General features: G+C 45.3%; 1 long non-coding RNA gene across 1 annotated transcript in view; it reads right to left on the reverse strand.

The window, feature by feature from the left end:
• LOC145544529 (uncharacterized) overlaps nt 1-19,929 on the reverse strand; it is a 393,836-nt gene that overhangs the window by 41,257 nt on the left and 332,650 nt on the right. The window lies entirely within an intron of this gene.

Genomic DNA, 19,929 nt, shown 5'->3' on the forward strand with positions numbered 1-19,929 from the left:
ATCACTCCTGTTGATTGCCGCTAGGATTTGCACAAGATCTTCAATCTGCCCACCTTTTTCAGATGGGTTGACCAGGGCCAAGAGGGGAAAATTAAGGAATTCAAGTTTCTTTGCTGGGGCCAAGCCCCCTGTCCCCCAGCCCTACCTAGAGTCACCTCACCCAGGGACCTCATTCATAGGTCCATAAATTGCACACAGGGAAGGAATCTCTGGCCCTGCCACATGCTCTGAGAGCAGCTTCACATCTCCCAACTGTGGCTGCTACAGTGTATGTAGTTATGAGCAAGTGCCTGACAACATCAGTAGCGAAGTCTGCCTCTCTCCCCAAGGGACTAAGTGACTACACACGGGTGTCACATTTTCTGTAAGGCTCTTGTCCCCATTCTTTCTTTGTCTTTGAGCCCATCTCCTGAAGCCAGACGAGAGGAGAGGGTCCTAGGGATCCTTCTTCTACTGTTTCCTGGCAGACAATCTATTATAAACAGAATCTTCTTTGGGATTAAAAGTCCATTATGTATACACTGCTGCTGCTGCTAAGTCGCTTCAGTCGTGTCCGACTCTGTGCGACCCCATAGACGGCAGCCCACCAGGCTTCCCCATCCCTGGGATTCTCCAGGCAAGAACACTGGATTGGGTTGCCATTTCCTTCTCCAATGCAGGAAAGTGAAAAGTGAAAATGAAGTCGCTCAGTCATATCCGACTCTTCGTGACCCCATGGACTGCAGCCTACCAGGCTCCTCCATCCATGGGATTTTCCAGGCAAGAGTACTGGAGTGGGGTGCCATCGCCTTCTCTGTGTGTATACACTACCATATGTCAAACAGACAGCTAGTGGGAACCTGCAGTATAGCACAGGGAGCTCAGCTAGGTGCTCTGTGATGACCTAGAGGGATGGGATGGGGGTCCAAGAGGGAGGGGATATATGTACACATATAGCTGATTCACTTCATTGTACAGCAGAAACCAACACAGCATTGTAAAGTAACTATACCCCTATTTAAAAAAAAAAGAATCCATCACATACAGCGATTTGGAAGTTTTCATAATTCTACACAAGTTTCAAATTTGCTTCCCTTCATGTGTAGTTATCTCCCAGCCTTGGGTTCCTGAGACTCACTATGACTTTCCAGGGACCCAGAACATTTTTTCAAGATTTTTTAAAGAGTAATTTTAGGTTCAGAGCAAAATTGAGAGGAAGATACAGAGACTTCCCATGTCCCACTACCCTCATACATGCACAGACCCTCCATTACTAACACCCCCACCAGAGTGGTATATTTGTTACAGTCGATAAACCTACACAATATATCATCATCTAAAATTTAAGCTCCAGTATTTTGACCATCTGATGCGAACAGACTCATTGGAAAAGTCCCTGATGCTGGGAGAGACTGAGGGCAAGAGAAGAAGGTGTCAGAGAACAAGATGGCTGGATGGCATCACCATTGCAATGAACATGAACTTGGGCAAACTCCAGGAGATGGTGAGAGACAGGGAGGCCTGGCATGCTGCAGTCCATGGGCTTACAAACACTCAGACACGACTGGGCAACTGAACAACAACAACAAAATTTACATTAGGGTTCACTCGTGATGTTGTACATTCTACAGATTTGAACAAATGTGTAAGGACATGTATCCACTATTACAGTATCATAGAGAGTCTTTTCACTATCCTAAAAATCTTCCGGGCTCTGCCTGTTCATCCCTTTCTCCACCCACTCTTGGCAACCACTGATCTTTTTACCCTCTTCATAGTTTTACCTTTTCCAGAAAGTCATATAATTGGAATCATATAGCATGTAGTGTTTTTACACTGGCTTCTTTGACTTAGTAATATGTATTTTAGATTTTCCCATATCTTTCTGTGACTTGACACCTCATTTATTTTTAGTGCTGAATAATATTCAATTATCTGAATGTCCCAGTTTATTTATCCACTCATCTATAGAAGGACATGGTGATTGCTTCCAAGTTTTTGGCAATTGTGAACAAAGCTGCTATAAACATCCATGTGTAGGTTTCTGTAGGACATAAGTTTTCAACTACTTTGGGTAAAGAACAAGGAATGTAACTGCTAGATTCTATGATAAGAGTTTTTAGTTTTATAAGAAACCATCAAAGTCTTCCAAAGTAGCCCTGCCATTTTGCATTCTCATCAACAATGAATGAGAGCTACTGTTGCTCTGCATTCTCTACAGTATTTGCGGTGGTCAGTGTTCTGGATTTTGGCTATTCTAATAGGTATGTAGTGGTATCTCATTGTTGTTTTGATGCTGTTTGGTTTCTTTGTGTTTTTTTTTCTTTTTGTCTGTGAGGCATGCTAGATTCTAGTTGCCTGACCAGGGACTGAACCCATGCCCTCTGCGGTGGAAGCTCAGAGTCTTAACCACTGGACCACCATGGAAGTCCCCTCGTTGTTTTAATTTGCATTTCCCTCATGGCCTATGATATAGCATCTTTTCTTATGTTTATTTGCCATCTATACATCTTCTCTGGTGAAGTGTCTGTTAAAGCCTTTGGCCCATTCTTAAATTGGGCTGGTAGTTTTCTCATTGCTGAATTGTAAGAGTTCTTTGTGTATTTTGGGTGACAGTATTTTATCAGGTGTGTCTTTTGTGACCCAGAACTTTTGATTCTGTAACTCAGAGATAGTTAAGACCCCTGTGACAGACTGGAGCTTTAGGCTTCAGATTCCCAAAGAGGTGGGTCTGAACAAAGTGGAACCCCAGAGAGGACTCTAGTAAGAAGAGTTTGATGAGTGACTCGATTCCTATTGAGAAAAGGCAGTTCATTCTTAGGAGGCAACACCACTGAGACTTTAGGAGTCAGATATGTACAGTCCCCAGATGTCAACAGGGCACTCACTCTGTTCTAGGTACCAAATCGAACCATAGACACAGGCGTAGCTGGTAGGAACAACAGCAATATCTAATATCTTTGAGTGCCAACCAGTGCTTTCTGTGAAATATCTCATTGTATTTTCAAAATAATCTAATGAGGTATATGGTTTTGTGACTGAATAATACCTAAAATGTCCACAACATAAACCCTGGAATCTATGAATATGTTGCCATTTATGGCAAAAGGGACTTGGCAGATGTGATAAAGTTAAAGATCTTGGAATGAGGAGATAATTCTGGATTATCTGGATGGGCCTAACATCATACAAGGGTTCTTAAAGGAGGGAGGCCAGAGGGTCAGAGTCAGAGGAGATGAGATGATAGAAACAGATATCAGAGTGGTACAGAAGATGGAAGATAATAAAAATGAAAGGGGATCATGAACCAAGGAATGCAGGTACCCCCAGCAGCCAGAGACAGTAAGGAAACAGACTCTCCTAAAGCATCCAGAAGGAATGTAGCCCTGCCACCCTGGATGTTAACCAGTGAGACCCATTTCAGATTCCTGATCTCCAGAACTCTAAGATGACACATGTGTGCAATGTTAAGCCACAAAGAATGTGGTAATTGCCACAGCAACAACATGAAACTAATACAACTATCATCACTCCCCATTTTACAAATGAAAATAACAAAGATACAGAGATGTAAAATAACTTGTCCTAAATTGTACATCTATTAAATAACAACTGGCAGATCCAGGACTCGAACCCTGGTAGTTTGATTCCAGAGCCAGGATTCTTAGTACTAAACTATAATGCTAACTACTAATTGAACCATGAGTTAACAAATTAATAAATACTGAAGATACATCCTTGAGGTGAAAGAGCTTAGAGTTAAGTTAAAAGATGATGTAGAGACAAAAATAGAGAACTCAGAAGGCATCTAACACAGATAAAACATACCAAAATTTCCTTTGTAGAAGAATTCCTATGAGATAAAACGATCGAGTTTTGCTGGTGGGAATGCAAAACAGTTCAACTGTTGGGGGGAAATAATTTACTGGTTCCTCAAAAAGCTAAACATAAAACCATACAACCCAGGAGTTCTACTCCTACAATTACACCCAAAAGAAGATTAAAAAAAATTTACTGAAACAAATATTTGAGCAGATGTGTTCATGGCAGCACTGTTAACAATAGTCAAAAGTGAGAAATAATCCAAATTCCCCAGTAGATAAATGAATTGCAGTATGTACATATAATGGAAGGTTATTCAACCATAAAAAAGGAATAAAGTGCCAATACATGTAACATATATGAACTGAGAAAACATCATGCTAATTGAAAGATCATGGCATCCGATCCCATCACTTCATGGCAAATAGATGGGAAAACAATGGAAACAGTGACAGACTTTATTTTGGGGGGCTCCAAAATCACTGCAGATGGTGACTGCAGCCATGAAATTAAAAGACGCTTGCTCCTTGGAAGAAAAGTTATGATCAACCTAGACAACATATTAAAAAGCAGAGATGTTACCTTGCCAACAAAGGTCCATCTAGTCAAAGCTATGGTTTTTCCAGTAGTCATATATGGATGTGAGAGTTGAACTATAAAGAAAGCTGAGCGCCAAAGAATTGATGCTTTTGAACTGTGGTGTTGGAGAAGACTCTTGAGAGACCCTCGGACTGCGAGGAGATCCAACCTAAAGGAAATCCAAATCCTAAAGGAAAGCAGTCCTGAATATTCATTGGAAGGACTGATGCTGAAGCTGAAGCTCCAATACTTTGGCTACCTGATGTGAAGAGCTGACTCATTAGAAAAAAGCCCTGATGGTGGGAAAGATTGAAGGCAAGTGGAGGAGGGGCTGACAGAGGACAAGATGGTTGGATGGCATCACCAACTTGATGGACATGACTTTGAGTAAGCTCTGGGAGTTGGTGATGGACAGGGAAGCCTGGCATGCTGCAGTCCATAGGATCGTAAAGAGTCGGACACAACTGAGCAATTGAAGTGAACTGAATTGAAAGAAGCCAGGCATTGCATGATTCTGTTGATATGAAATAGCCAGAATAGGTAAATCCATAGATAGAGAAAGTAGATTGGTGGTTGCCAGACTGAGAGGGGCGAGTATAGATGTTAAGTCGCTTCAGTCGTGTCTGACTCATGGTGACCCTATGGACTGTAGCCTTCTGAGTTCCTCTGTCCATGGAATTCTCCAGGCAAGAATACTGGAGTGGGTTGCCATGCCATCCTCCAGGGGCTCTTCCCAATCCAGGGATCAAAATCGTGTCTCTTAGGCTCCTGCATTGGCAGTGCTAACTGGGAAGCCCCAGACTGAGAGGTAGTGGAAAGTAACTGCTCAAAGAATACACAGCTTCATTTGGGGGAGGAGTGATAAAAATGTTTTGAAACTAAATAGCAGTGACAATTGCACCACACTGTGAATCTATTAAATGCCAATAATGTTCAATTTTACATGATATAAATTTTGCCCCAATAAAAAATAAAAGAACACAGCCAAAAAAAAAAAAAAGATCAAGGAAGGCTTTCTAGAAAATGCAGAACTTAATCCAGGCCTTGAGAGATGACTGGGATTAGGCAAGCTAGGAAAAGATGGAATAGTAAGCTGAGGTGGGGGGGGAGAAGAGGTGCAGGGGGTGGAGAGAGAACTATTTCCCATTAATTCCACACAGTAGACATTCTTGTGAATCTGCAAGTTCCTGCTCAGTCTTCCCCAGGCTTAGCTCACTTAATGCTTTCAAAGATTCCACCCAGCACATGGAGATTCTGCAGGAATTACCAAGGGCACTCCACACATTTGCCGACAGTTTTATACAAATTGTGTGAAAAAGAAGCCTTACTGGAGAGCAATGTGCTAATGTCAGATAAACCAGGGTGAATTCCAAGTGATGTAGGAAGCCATAGAGCACCCCAGATTAGTCCAAAGGCTTGTGGCCAGGAGGTCTGAGAGACTGTGTATCACGTGACCCACGCTTCGACACCAGCAGCTCTGTCAGGCAGCCTACCCGCCATGACCCACTTGGCCCTTCCCCACCATTACCTGCCCCCTCCCAGGATGCCTGCTAAGGGCACAGGTCAGGTGTCCCCAAAAATCTGAAGAATAAAAAGCCCAGCTTTTCTCAGTCATCAGTCACACAGCCTAAGGGCAAAGAAAATGCCTATGGCCTCCCTGAAGGCAGAAGGCTGGATCCACCTTTCTTAGGAAGCAGAGCAGTTCAAGGACCCACACGAAGGAGGCTTGCTTTCACTGCCTGCCCCTCTAGGGGCGGATTTGAGGAACTGCTTTGAGGAACTCCAGGAAGAACCCACATCCACACCCTGTGTTCTAACTGAGCTCTAAGTCACTTCTGTGGGAGTTTCCCAACACTGTCTTTGGTCACACCATGGTCCTGTGGTTTCTCCCTTCATGCCCAGCTGTTGGTTGCAGCAGGATGGGAGGCTGGTGAGGAGGAGAAATGAGATACATTTAGTTCCAAGTGCAAATGGCTTCAGCCTTAGAAAGAGAGAGGTGCTTCTAAATATGAAGTGGTACTGCCATGCAAGGAGGATGTGTGACTGATTGTTGTTGTTCAGTTGCTAAGTCGTTTCCTACTCTTTGTGACCTCATGGACTGCAGCACACCAGGCTTCCCTGTCCTTCACTATCTCCCAAAGTTTGCTCAAATTCATGTCCATTGATTTGGTGATGCTGTCTAACCATCTCACCCTCTGCTGCCCACTTTGCCTTTTGTCTTCAATCTTTCCCAGCATCAGGGTCTTTTCTAATGAGTTGGCCGTTTGCAACAGGTGGCCAAAGTATTGGAGCTTCAGCTTCAGTATCAGTCCTCCCTATGAATTTTCAGGGTTGATTTCCTTTAGGATAGACTGGTTTGATCTTGCAGTCCAAGGGACTCTCAAGAGTCTTTTCCAGCACAATTCGAAAGCACCAATTCTTTGGCATTCAGCCTTCTTTATGGTCCAATGCTCACATCTGTACATGAGTATGGGAAAAATCATAGCTTTAAAATAGATGGCCCTTTTTTGGCAAAGTGTGACTGATAGCTTTGCCTGACACCTACTGAAGCTCAAGGCAAAGCCACTGTCTCTGCCTGAGACCCTAATTCCTCATGTGGAAACAGAGATGCTGGCCACAGAGACTCTCATCTCCAGGCAAACACATCATCCTATCCAAGCCCACAGATCTCTCCTCTGAACTCCTTCAACTCTCCCTATGTGCACACTCGCTGGGTATGGTATGTCATAGACAGCCTCATTCATTACCTTTTCATAGGTATGCCTTTCATCTAGTACCAGCCTGGCAGTTCACCCAGGGGTAGTCTTCATCCTGAACTCTCACTGATGTGTCCTGGTGCCTGTGCATATATATGCTGGCTGACCAATGTCGTGCATTTATATTCCTTCTCCTCTGTCACCTATACTGCAGACCTTTATGATCTCAAGATTTATGTAGACAAGTAGTAAAATTGTTAACATTTATCGCATGCCTATTATGTGCTAAGCACGATGGTGTGTGCTTTATACACACTCTCTCTCCACACCCTGTAACTACCTGCAAATACTCTATCCTCAGGGGACAGTTAAGGGCAATGCCATCTTGACACCCTCAACTCTTTTTCTCCCTGAGCCATGCCAACTAGTGTCCCCTCCTAGCTTCCTGCCAATCCACCAAAACTGCCTTTTCCGATGTTGCCTATGTCCCCTGTGTTGCCATACCCGATGGCTACTCTTTGGAACTCATCTTGTTGGACCTAAGCAGCATACATCCAGGCTGACCACTCCACCTGGAAACATTCTGCTCTTAGATTCTAGGCATCATGCTGCTCATTTTCCTTCTATCTCCTGATATCTCTGACTACTCTGTCTCAGGCTCCACATGGGTTAAGGGAAAAGTTCTGATGCCAGATTGCTGGGTTCCTCCCTAAACTCTTCCAATGACTAACTGTGACCTTGGACATCTCAGTCAACTTCATAGGGTTATGGTGGAAATAAAGAAATGAATCCATGCAGCATGTTTAGAACAATGCCTAGCCCACTGTAAGCCCTCCATGAATGCTAGGTCTTTGTAGGATCACTATGACAATCCATTGTTACACTGTCTCTAAATTTTGAAGTTCACAGAGCCATTCTGGGCCCCTGTCTCATCTTACTCTTGCCTAAGGCAGCCTCATTCATCTCTGTGATTTCCGATGACATCTGTATGCTGGCATCTCAAATTCGTATCTCCGACACAGATCTCACTCAAGCTCCAGACTCATTTATCCAATCACGTACTTGACACATCTATTTGGACGTCGTGTAGTCACCTCAATTGACATGTTGAAAATTCTACTTGGCCCTTCTCTTCTTTATCATCATCGTGCACCAGTGATGACTTAAGTCAGAGGCCACAGGATCATCCCTGCCACTTCTTTCTCTCACCTCCCACATCCAATTCATTGTTGCAAGCTTCCAATTTCACCTTCAAATATCTCAACTCCCTTTTCTACATTTCAATTGCCATCACCCTCCTCCAAGGTGCAAATCTCCCTGGTTTATCTCTACCAACCCAATATTCGTTTGCTCACTTGCAATAATGAAGAAGTTATTGGTGGTGGTGGTAGTGGTGGTGGTATCCTCGTAATGTTTTAATGTAAGTCAAATCATGAAGGTGCTGTATGTTTAAAACTTTCCAATTGGTTCTCATTGTCCATAAGAGAAAAGCAAATGCTTCAATGTGACCCTCAAGGCCCTTTGATCTTGTCATCTTGCCATCCTCTTCCTGGCTGACTCCACTCCTGCTACACTGGTGGTGCCTCCCTTCCCTTCCCATCTCGGAGCTTCTGCAGGCTGCTCCTGCTGCATTCTGCTATCTTAACCCTTTCATGCTCTTGACTGCTTTGGCAGCCTGGGGAAGCCTCTGGGCCCCAGCTTGGGATGTTTGTCAGTGTATAAAATAAAACACAAAGGATTACCGAGGGAGCCAATTATATCAACATATATTGATATATTATTTTAAAAACTCATAAAATAATATTTTGAAATATAAAAACTCATCTGTGACATACCACTCTGGTGAGGGATTTTGATAGTGGGGGAAGCTGTGTGTATAAGGAGGGGGTGCAGAAGATTTATGAAAAATCTAGCTTCTGCTCTGTTTAAAAGCTGTTTAAAAAAAAAACCTCTAAAAAATTCACGTGTGATGCAGTAGTAATACATGTTCTTCTTATCAAGGCATTAACTAACAAGATCCAGCAATGGGTCTAGTAACTGCCATCATTTCAACATGATAAAATAGCTGCAATTTTCACTGGTGACAAAGTCACACAAGTTACCACTAACAATGCTGTGAAATAAGGCCAAATTCCCCTGCAGTTAAGAGCTTTATTCTTTGACTGAGTAACCCCTACTCATCTTTCAGCCCCAGAATTCCCTTCCTTGAACCCCACCAAACTGAGAACCGTCTTATGTCACCTTCTCTCTATACCCCATTTTTCATTTCAAAATTATAATTTTATCTTAAATTATAATTGCATGTACACTTGTTCTCATGCTTACTACCCACGACACTAGATTGATAGCCCTGTGAGGACTGAATGATGCCTCCTCTGGTTAGTGATGGAGACACAGGAGGGAATGAATCAATGAAGGAATGGATGCATGAGTTACTCCTAACTGGTAGACAGTGGAGCAAGGATATAATAACTCCGAAGGTTTTCTTCTTTCCTTGTGCCATGTTAAAACATGTTAAGAGATGCTTTCTGCTTCACACACATGTACCTTTTTTTATCATCTTCCACTGATCTCTCCGCTCAACAGAACAGTTTCCTGTGTCAGCCTTCGGAGAGGTTCTCTTTACTGAAAATATTTGTATTTCCGATGGTAGTTTTTGCTTAGAAGACCGCCAAAAAATGGGTTTGTGATTTTAAGTTATTTTTGTGAAAATGTAAATGATTTCAGATCTATTCAGTTACTGAGAAATAGAATTGTGGTGATGATGATAATAATGAACATCTACTGAGTGTTCTAGGCACTTTTCATATATCTCTTATGTGTTCAGCCGTGTCTGACTCTTCGCAATCCCATGGACTGTAGCCCAACAGGCTCCTCTATCCATGGGGTTTTCCAGGCAAGAATACTGGAGTGTGTTCCCATTTCCTACTCCAGGGGATCTTCTTGACCTAAGGATCGAACCCATGTCTTCTGTGTCTCTTGCATTGCCAGGCAGATTCTTTACCACTGAGCCACCTGAGAAGTCCTTTCATGTATTAGCTCACTTAATCTTTACTGTATCCGACTTCACAGTTTAGAGAAGGGAGACAAAGAGACATGAGGAGCCCAAGCCAAAAACTACGCCTTGTTCCACCTCCACCACCACACGTTTAAAATTTTTCTTTCCACCCTCAAAGCCTGAGGCTTCATAACAGAGATTCTTAATGCAAATAGAGTTTGGAAGGGGTGGTACCTTAACCTAACGATCTCAACTAATACACTACCCAGGACTAGTCTATCATCAATCAAGTCAGCAAGTCTTTCACCTGGGGAATCAAAAAGCAATGACACGAGTTCAAAATTCAAGGCTCAAAACCCTGCCTGGAGGATAGAGGTCATCATATTAGAGATGCCCAGAGCAATAGATGTGCGAACGGAAGGGTAAGTGGGGGAAGGATGTGTAGGAAAACAGAATATGACATCCCCAAAATAACCACTCTGACATAAGGATTATTTTGAGCTAAAAGCAACTGAGAAAAAGTGGACACAAGATGAGCCCTTTACCATACCTGTGTCTACCTGAAATTAGATCCTAACTTCCCCCTGGGAAGGTGTTCTCTCCAATCCACTTCCTATACCAGGAAAGGAATAACAGTCTTACCACCAGGGATGAGATGTCACAAAAAATAGTCTACAAGTCTGCCCACATCTTACTAACCTGTCTTTAACTACCATCTTTTGATTTTCAGTCACTCAGTGGTGTCTGACTCTTTTCTACCCCATGGACTACAGCACACCAGGCTTCCCTATCCTTCACCATCTCTGGAGCTTGCTCAAACTCATGTCCATTGAATTGGTGATGCCAACCAACCATCTTGTCCTCTGTTATCACATTCTCCTCCCATTTTCAATCTTTCCCAGCATCAGGGTCTTTTCTAATGAGTCAGCTCTTCGCATCAGGTGGCCAAAGTATTGGAGCTTCAGCTTCAGCATCAGTCTTTCTAAAGAATATTCAGGGTTGATTTACTTTAGGATTGACTGGTTTGATACTGGTTTGATCTCCTTGCAGTCCAAGGGACTCTAGAGAGTCTTCTCCAACACCACAGTTCAAGCATCAATTCATTGGCACTCAGCCTTCTTTATGGTCCAACTCTCACATCCATACATGACTATTGGGAAAACCATAGCTTTGACTACACGGACCAGTTTCCCCACATATTTTCCTGCCTACAATTTGCTGACCCTCAAATCTCACAATCCCCTTCCTTTGTCTTATCACTTCTCTTTAAATTTATCCTCTTTTCCCCAAATGGTTTAAAAGACTTCGAGCCTAGCTTTTGCTTTGGGAGTTTTCTTTCTATGAAGCCCTCCTATGCAACATAAAACTTTTAACATCAAATACATTTGCACAGTTTTTCTCCTGCTAATCTGCCTGTTGCCAGGTTTGTTTTTGTTTTTGTTTTTTTCACAGACATAGCCAGAAAATAGAAGAGGGTAGAGGAAAATTTTTCTCCTCTACAAGTGACAGATGAAAGCGCCAAGTTTCAGCTCAGAAGAGCCAGACCTTACAACCACTTATTTTCTCACTGGGTTAGGTTTAAAATTAGTATTTGAACCTACAGTGGCAAGATTTAGTTATAGGCAATGTCTAGACCAAGGTAAGGGTTGAAGTGAAAGTGAGAGTGTTAGTCGCTCAATCCTGTCTGACTCTTTTGACCCCATGGACACTAGCCTGTTGGGTTCCTCTGTCCATGAAATTCTCCAGGCAAGAATACTGGAGTGGGTAGCCGTGCCCTTCTCCAGGCAATCTTCTTGACCCAGGGACTGAACCTGGGTCTCCTGTATTGCAGGTGGATTCTTCACTGTCTGAGCCAGCAGGTAAGGGTTAGGATCAGTCTGTATGTTAGGAGGAGAACTTTGCTTCAAGTGAAGATAGGTTCAGGCAGGGCAGAGCTTCGACCTAGACTTTAGTGTTAGGTAATGTAGTAGAAGTTGTTGAGATCTAGTTTGGAGTCTGTGTTAACAGTTTATTGTCAGAGTCCAAATCTCCACCAGGAAAAGAGCTTGGAATTAGTAGTTAGGTCTGAATTCCGATCTTCAAGGATATTATCCTTCAGGTTGCTGATAATGCCCAGAGAAAGGATGTGTAGCCAGCCTGTGTTTTGGGTAGAGATATGAGACCAGTTTTTGCGTGTTGGCAAGTGCAGATGACAGTCTGGGACTGCATCTGGTGTAGACACCTCCACAATCTAGAAGGCTTATGTTAGACATTACCACTGCCCACAGCAGCTTTGCCCCAGGGCCCTGGTGTTGCTGTCCCCGTGAACAAGAATCCTAGGGTTCCATACCTCTCCCCACTGAGAGCCACTGCCGAACTAGCCCTCTGACCCTGTCTTACTCACACTTCCTACCCTCAAAACAGCAGCCCACATCCCTCAGGGAAAGTGTGGGATGCCTAAAGCCCCACAGCACAGCCCCAGTCCCAATAGCCCCAATCATCTCTCATTCAAGCCTCTTCTCCCAGGCAGCTGAACTTGGAGCTGAACAACTCAGCCTGAAGGAAATGAGGGGGACAGTAAATAGAGAGCACTGAGTCCCCAACAAAAGCAAAGAGCACATCGGATTCACAGAAAATTCTCAAGACAGAGCTAGCCTCACCCAGATATAACAATTCTCTCCACTCCAATGGTGATGGGTGGGCTTCGTCCAGTGGAGAGACCATGGGAGCCTCATAAGTAGAACCAAACTGTGGAGGTTGATTCTGATCGTCTAGCTGCTAATAACCACCAGGGATTCGTTTCAGTCATCAGTGTAATAACAATGAGGAGACGTGGCCCCCCATTAGGAAAGGACACGAAATACAGCTACGATATGCAACACAGCTATGATACACAACACAGCAAAGAGCACAGGGAAACTCAGATCCTTTCAGGAGACTTCAAGCTTGCAGAGGCTCTTTTCCATTCCTTCCTGGGACACCAGGATCTGACTTGCACACCAATACCCACACTCTTTACAAAGCTACCCTGGGAACCATTTGAAAAAGCAATCAGAAAAGAAATCACCTTTTTCCATTGGGAAAACATTATAATCGGAGGTACGTTTCTCCCTCAAAGTCAGTACAAGATAAGAAGGAGGGTGAGGGGACCTGGGTTCTAACCTAGAAAATGCCACTCACTGGGCCACATTGAGAGACTGGCTCCTTGAGGACTTGGGCTGGCATCTGTAAAATGAGAGTTGTTCTGTGACCTCACCTCCTGGGGTATAGTGGCTACACTGGAAAGCAACAACACTCACTGAAAAAGCCAGAGAGCTCAAGCAAACACATCCGTTACCTTCCGAGACTGCACGTGTGAAATGCTCAAAGAGCAATGACCTGGGGAAATAGCAGAGTGCAAACAAATCGGCAGCATGCCCTGGTCCTGCAGAAGCAGCTCTGGAGGGGTGGGCCTCCTCCGGGGGCGGGGCTCCTTCCACTAATTGACCCCCCCAGTCACCAAGTGCTCTCACCACGTGGACTGCATGTGTTCTTCCCTAATTTGGGGCCATTTCTCCTTGTTGCTCCTACACTGATGACTGAAATTAATCCCTGGCATTTCCCAACAGCTAAATCATCATAATCAAACTCTGCAGCTGCCAGATCTGCTGACTCAAACCCCCTATGTATTCATATGATATTTGCCGGGTAATTACAGAATAGAGGTAATTATATTCATGACTCCATTACTTTCATAATTTCAGAGACCCAGAAATCACTAAAAAAAAATATTCTCACAGGACCCAGAGAAGAAATTCCTTCAATAACTACCCCAATCCAGCTCTTATCCTGTTTGTCTCCTGACAGAATTCCTTTTATAAAACCTTTCCACTCAACCACGACACCTCCTGAGCTCCTCAATGAAGAGAGGAATTAGGGAGATCACTGCAGACCAGGATAGGGTGGCCCAGGCTTGGTTCAACCAAAAAGACTTAGAGTTGACAAGATCAACGTGCATTAGTTCTAGTAACATTAGCTATTATACTAGTTAAATTCCTGAGAGTTCTCACAGGTTAACACAATGAAAATGTACTTCCTGTTCATGACACAGTCCAATTCCAGTGCTTCTTGTCAAGCACCTCAGTGACCCAGGCTCCGTCTATATTGTGGCTCTGCCCACTCTAAGTCCTTCAAAGATTTCTCCAATTAGCTGACAAATGGGGAGGACTTTTGAACTTCCTTGGTCCAGACATGACATGCAGTAACTCCGCTAACACTCCTATTGGCAACAGCTCATCACATCACTATCAAACACAAGGCTGGTGAATGTCGCCCTCACTGGGCAGCTCCTCCCAGTAACAGCTCTGTGCCATATCCTTGGTGATCAGTTGGCCACTTCTGCCAGTGATGATCTTAACAGGGCACAGGTGAGAGAGGCCAAGGTACTCGTGAAATGATGGACCTCTGCACACTGCCATGAGATGTAAATCAAAACTATGAAACAAATAACCTAAAGAGATAGCAAAGAAAATTCACTGTCTTCTCCTGTTAATGTAACTTCAGAAAACGTTCCTTTGGCGATTGTTTCCAAATGGAACCCTGCAGCCCTTTCTGGGCAGGGGATTTAGTGTCCCCTCTCCCTGGTGGTTCAGATGATAAAGAATCCACCTGCAGTGCAGGAGACGCAGGTTCGAGCCCTGGGTCAGGAAGATCCCTGGAGAAGGAAATGGCAACTGTTCCAGTATCCTTGCCTGGAGGATTCCATGGACAGAATTCTCTGGCAGGCCATAGTCTATGCAGTCACAAAGAATGGGACAGAACTAAGCAACATTCACTTTCACTTTCTCATGTCTCACTCCCCACCCTGCCTATCTTGCATACTGTCACAGATGACTTGATGGTGCAGCACCTCAACCAAGGATTCTGGTCACCACTCAAGGGGCAGGCAGGATGATCCATGGAGCCCAATGAAACTGGAGAAGGAAGCAGGTTGTGAAGGTGAAACTCAGGAGTCGGGATGCAGTCTTGTCTCATAGAGGTGCCCCAAGGCTGTCCCTGGGAACATGTGGCCCAAGTTTGACAGCAGCACAGGAGACCCAGGAGCAGAGAGACAAGAGAGCAGAGCAGGGTGACTAGGCCCTGGGTCCCAGAAAGCTGCAGGAGGGGCCCTGCAGCTGCTCACAGACTAGGAAGGGATTCCCCCAGGGCTGAGCCCGTGTGGGCAGCAGCCGTGAACTTGGCTGTGAGCAGCTTGGGGTGGGGCCAGGGGGTGCTGAAATGAAGTCAGGACTGGCAACGAGGCCAAACAAAAGAGAAGTTCATGAAAAGAGTCCATGAGAAGCCTATCACTCATGTCAGAACAGCCTGTGAGACCTGAGTCCGTTGCCCAACAGATGGGTGGTCCCCCTGCCCTCCGTGCAGACACATGGAACACTCACAGGAATTCTTTCTCCTGTTTGAAACTCTGACCTAATGACTACCCTATATTTCCTATTCTGAATTTTCCACTTCAGTAGTTTTCTTTTTGTTTGTTCCAGAAAAAGGATAGAATTAAGTTTTACTGGGCTTTTTACACTAGAAAACCTCTACTACAAATATAGCTTTTCCCCAGAATTGCTCTTGTGACTGGTCAGAGAAATCCATCAACTGGGGCACCCAGGCAGCTTTCCAACCTGACAGCACCAAGCCCTAGCTCCCAAGAGTCAAGGGTGAGCCCCTCTCCCCCACAGAGTCCTTCCACGGGTGGGCAAGAACAATGTGAGCAAGAATAAGAATCTTCTGATTAATAAGCCATCCTCCAAGGCCGTGATTTGCCCTTGTCAATTTTCTCACCTGGGAAACCCTTGGGATTTACAAAACATTGGTGGGAAACATATTGTGTGTGGTAGGTATCATAATTTTTTTAAGATGTCACATGTAGAAGCATACATTAATCAGCAATCACAAAGAATAGGTGAGTTTCCTTCTTCGTGTTTTTTTAATCCTCTTCAAGTAGAAGGAGATGGACTGTCCACCACCCTCTTTTCTCTGGAGTCTCACCCTGTATGGACCACCTGTTTCTGCACTTACATTACGTGTCTTCATCCAGAACTCAAGTGTCCTACTACCTCAGCCATTTGGAGCACAGCTGAGAAAAGAAAGGCGTTAAAAGGGCAGCTAAGCACCCAGGTGAGAGGCTCCACTATCCATGCAGACACACATGGGAGCCCCTCAGCCTCCTTGTCACACCTACATTTTAGTAGCTCCGTGAGTTTTGTTCATAGCCCGTGGCACACAGGGCAGCTAAATGGTAAGGGAACAGGAATTACCACAAAGGAGGTGGGAATATTGGGAGCATGGAGGTGAACAATCTAAAAGCAGGTGACAAAAGCCCTAAAAGCACAGGCAGCTGGATCGCTGATGCCTGAGCAAACAACCCAAGCCTTGGCAGGAGCTGGAAGGTCCTGGAGGAGGGAGTCCTGCCTGAAGGGACAGAGGCAAGCAATCCAGTCTGGCAAAAAATAAAAATAAGTGGAAGGAGCAGGTACTTGTGTTAGGAGAAAAGGCAGAGGGAAAAGGCAAGGGTGAACAGCACACCTGGAATGCAATGCATGGAATTCAGGCCCCCTTGGCCCTGCGTGGTCTAAACGGGGAGTCATCAGACCAAGTGGTGTATGTAGAAGATGCGTGTGAACCTGGGCCCGGGAATGGAGGTAGTGATGGGGGGACATACCATATGGGCCACAAAGAGAGCTTTTGGGAGATAGGAGGTGTGGGCATCCCACAAGGACCAGGGAGCAGCCTGGGTTCTTCTGAGAAGGTACATCAAGGAGAGATACCAGGTTGGCCTAGGGAGTCCAGAATGTCAGATCCATTGTCACACAGAACAGCAGAGTCAGGCAGGGGGTGCAGAACCTGACACATCATCAGATTTCCATCCCTGCTTTGCAGGCTCTGACACTAAGACATGGATGGGGATGGTAACTGGTCCACACTTTGACAGGAGACCAGTGGGACAACTGGGGCTGGTCTGAGACCCCTGCCTCTCTGCCCAGGAATCCACCTCGCCCCACCAGGTGGCCTGGAGCTCCCTCCCAGCCCCCATCCAAGCAGGGCTCCTAGTGTCTCTCCCTGTCCTGTGTTGGGGTCAGCAGGATCTCCCATTACCCTGAGCTCACCCAGAGAGCTGGCCTCAACCATTTAGCCTTGACAGAAGCTGCCAGTGGGGTGTCTGCCCAGCTAGGGAGTTGGGAAGCTTCCTTAATCATGCTTTCAGAGCACTTTGTGATACAGAGATGAAAGACATCTGAACAGAGCAAAGTACAGCCATTACCTTCTCCATCTTTCTAATTGAGGAAAATGAGGTTATTTCCAAGCCCTCGGTGATGCGATGGGAAAAGTGCTCGATAGGCCCCGCTCTGCTGGCCTCCCCGCCACAGCTCCTTGGGGCCCAGAGCACCCAGCCACCCCACTCCAAGTGAGGGCTCCACTGCGTGGATGCACCCCAGCTGCCCAGAACAACTCCTGATGCATCAGCCCAGGGAAGGGCAGCCTCTATACAACATCAAAGTCGGCGCCTTTGTGCGGCATCAAGTCCTCCTCCTCTGCACTGAGTAATTGGAACAAAACGACCCAGGTAGTCTTGCTGTAACATCAAAGCTGCGTATAATAACCTCACAGATGAATTCAAGAGTGAATACATTCACAGCCACTGCTCAAGTTTGAAGTAAGCTGTGATTTTTTTTTTTTTTTTCAGCTTCAAAACTGAGCAAGAGGAAAAGGAAAAATCACCAGCCATAGCTTTCTTTGTGAACTGGCTGCCTCCCCTTTCAGGGTGCGGTGACAGGTATGGGCTTACATGCTTTAAGGAGTGAAGAGTCAGTCCAGGAACACCGATGAGGATGGGAAGACCAAGAAGAGGACTGGAGGTCAGGGGAGAGATCCGAGGTGGTGCACAAATGCAAACCCTGGCCCACCAGCAAGGCCCCCTGTGCCACGGAGGGATGAGCAAGGTCAGAGGGGCACCGATCCAACACCTGCAATGAGTTGACCATCAAGGCCATGAAGGAGGGGCCAGACATCCTATAGCCTCCAAGGAGTCATTTCCTTTCTTTAGGCTAGTAGATTAGGGATGTTTATTTATAAATAACAGAGCAACGAAGAAAGGAATCCACACTTAGTAAACAGAGCTAACACAGGAAGCCTCAGAGGCTGAGCAGCTGAAGTCCTGGGACTTTCCAGAAGCAAGGCACATGCCTTCCCCCCATTCTGGGAGGGATCTCAGAGATCACAGCCAATGTGACCCAAGGACAGGACGATGGCATGCACCATGGCTGTAAAATAGCATGTACAACATAATGCTATGCTATGCTATGCTAAGTCGCTTCAGTCGTGTCCGACTCTGTGCGACCCCATAGACGGCAGCTCACCAGGCTCTGCCGTCTCTAGGATTCTCCAGGCAAGAATACTGGAGTGGGTTGCCATTTTTTTCTCCAGTGCATGAAAGGGAAAAGTGAAAGTGAAGTCGCTCAGTCGTGTCCGACTCTTAGCGACCCCATGGACTGTAGCCTACCAGGCTCCTCCGTCCATGGGATTTTCCAGGCAAGAGTACTGGAGTGGGGTGCCATTGCCTTCTCCGGTACAACATAATAGAAGATATATATTGGTGTCTGCCCCCAGTTCCTGGCATAGAGCTCCTGAAACCCTTGGCATTTCCCAAGAAATAAGAACTTCAGGAGTGTCTCTTGTTCTAATACAGGTTATTGACCACTTTTCCCAACACAGGGCCCCTGAAACCCTTGTAACTGGGTAATTGACCTCTGTTTCCAACATGGGGCTCCTAAAACCCTTGTAACTGACTAACAGGAGCATCTTCTATTCTAATGAGGGAATGCTGGGTGGGCCCTTAGATGAGGACTGGTCACCAGAAACAGCCAGCCATGATTAGAAGTTTGTGATTTTTAACTGCAACCCCCATTCTCTTGAGAAGGGAGAAAGAATGAAAATGGAAGGAATGATAAATCATGCCTACATAATGAAGCCTCCACAGTGTCAGAGTTGAGTTGAATTGTAGGACACCCAGCCGGTGTCAGAGATTTGTTTGGTGTGGGGAAAAAACCCACACACCAGCACTAGTTGGCATCAGAATCCAGCATCATATGTTGTTTGGTTGCTGTTGTGTCCAACTCTTTGCAACCCCATGAACTGCAGCACACCAGGCATTGTCTGGAATACAGCTGAAGGCAAGCTTATCTCCTGACTTCCTTCTGCTGCTCTCTGCCCAGTCTGAACCCCTCTATTCTGTGCCACCTCCCTTTCCTCACAGACTAACCAAATCCCCCGAGGCTTCTATGTCTTGTTGATCTTAACTCCCCACCCCTCGTTCCAGACATGGCCTGGAGCCAACATGTGCATTGCCACCCTTTTCATAACTGCCATGCTGCAGGATTACAAGACCCACTGAATGCACTATTTATTCAACCCCTTTTACAGCTGAGCAAACAAGGGGACTAAGAATAGAACCACCATCTTCAGAGAGGAAACATATGGGTGGCACATTATTGCCATAACAACTGACAAGTGCATGATTTCCAAATGTCGAGGGGTCTTTAGACCCATTATCATCCTTACACCAACTTGGTGACGCAGCATCTGGAAATTCTGATTTTACAGCTAAGGACAAGCCCTGAGTGACCCACCCAGCCCACATGCTACGGGGCTGCCCCCTAGCCCATTCCTAAAATTCATATCATCCCCAGATTTGGGGTTGACCAAAAAGTTCACTTGGGTTTTATCGTTATAACCATTAGGAAAACCCAAACAAACTTATTGGCCAACACAATACCTTATAGTCTAGGGAGCACCCTTGCCCCCTACTATGGGTTGACTTCTGTCTTCTCAGAAAGATGCTTAAGTTCT

The sequence above is a fragment of the Giraffa tippelskirchi genome, chromosome 4 (assembly GCF_054371585.1).
Source record: "Giraffa tippelskirchi isolate mGirTip1 chromosome 4, T2T-mGirTip1v1.2.pri, whole genome shotgun sequence".
Lineage (NCBI taxonomy): Eukaryota > Metazoa > Chordata > Mammalia > Artiodactyla > Giraffidae > Giraffa > Giraffa tippelskirchi.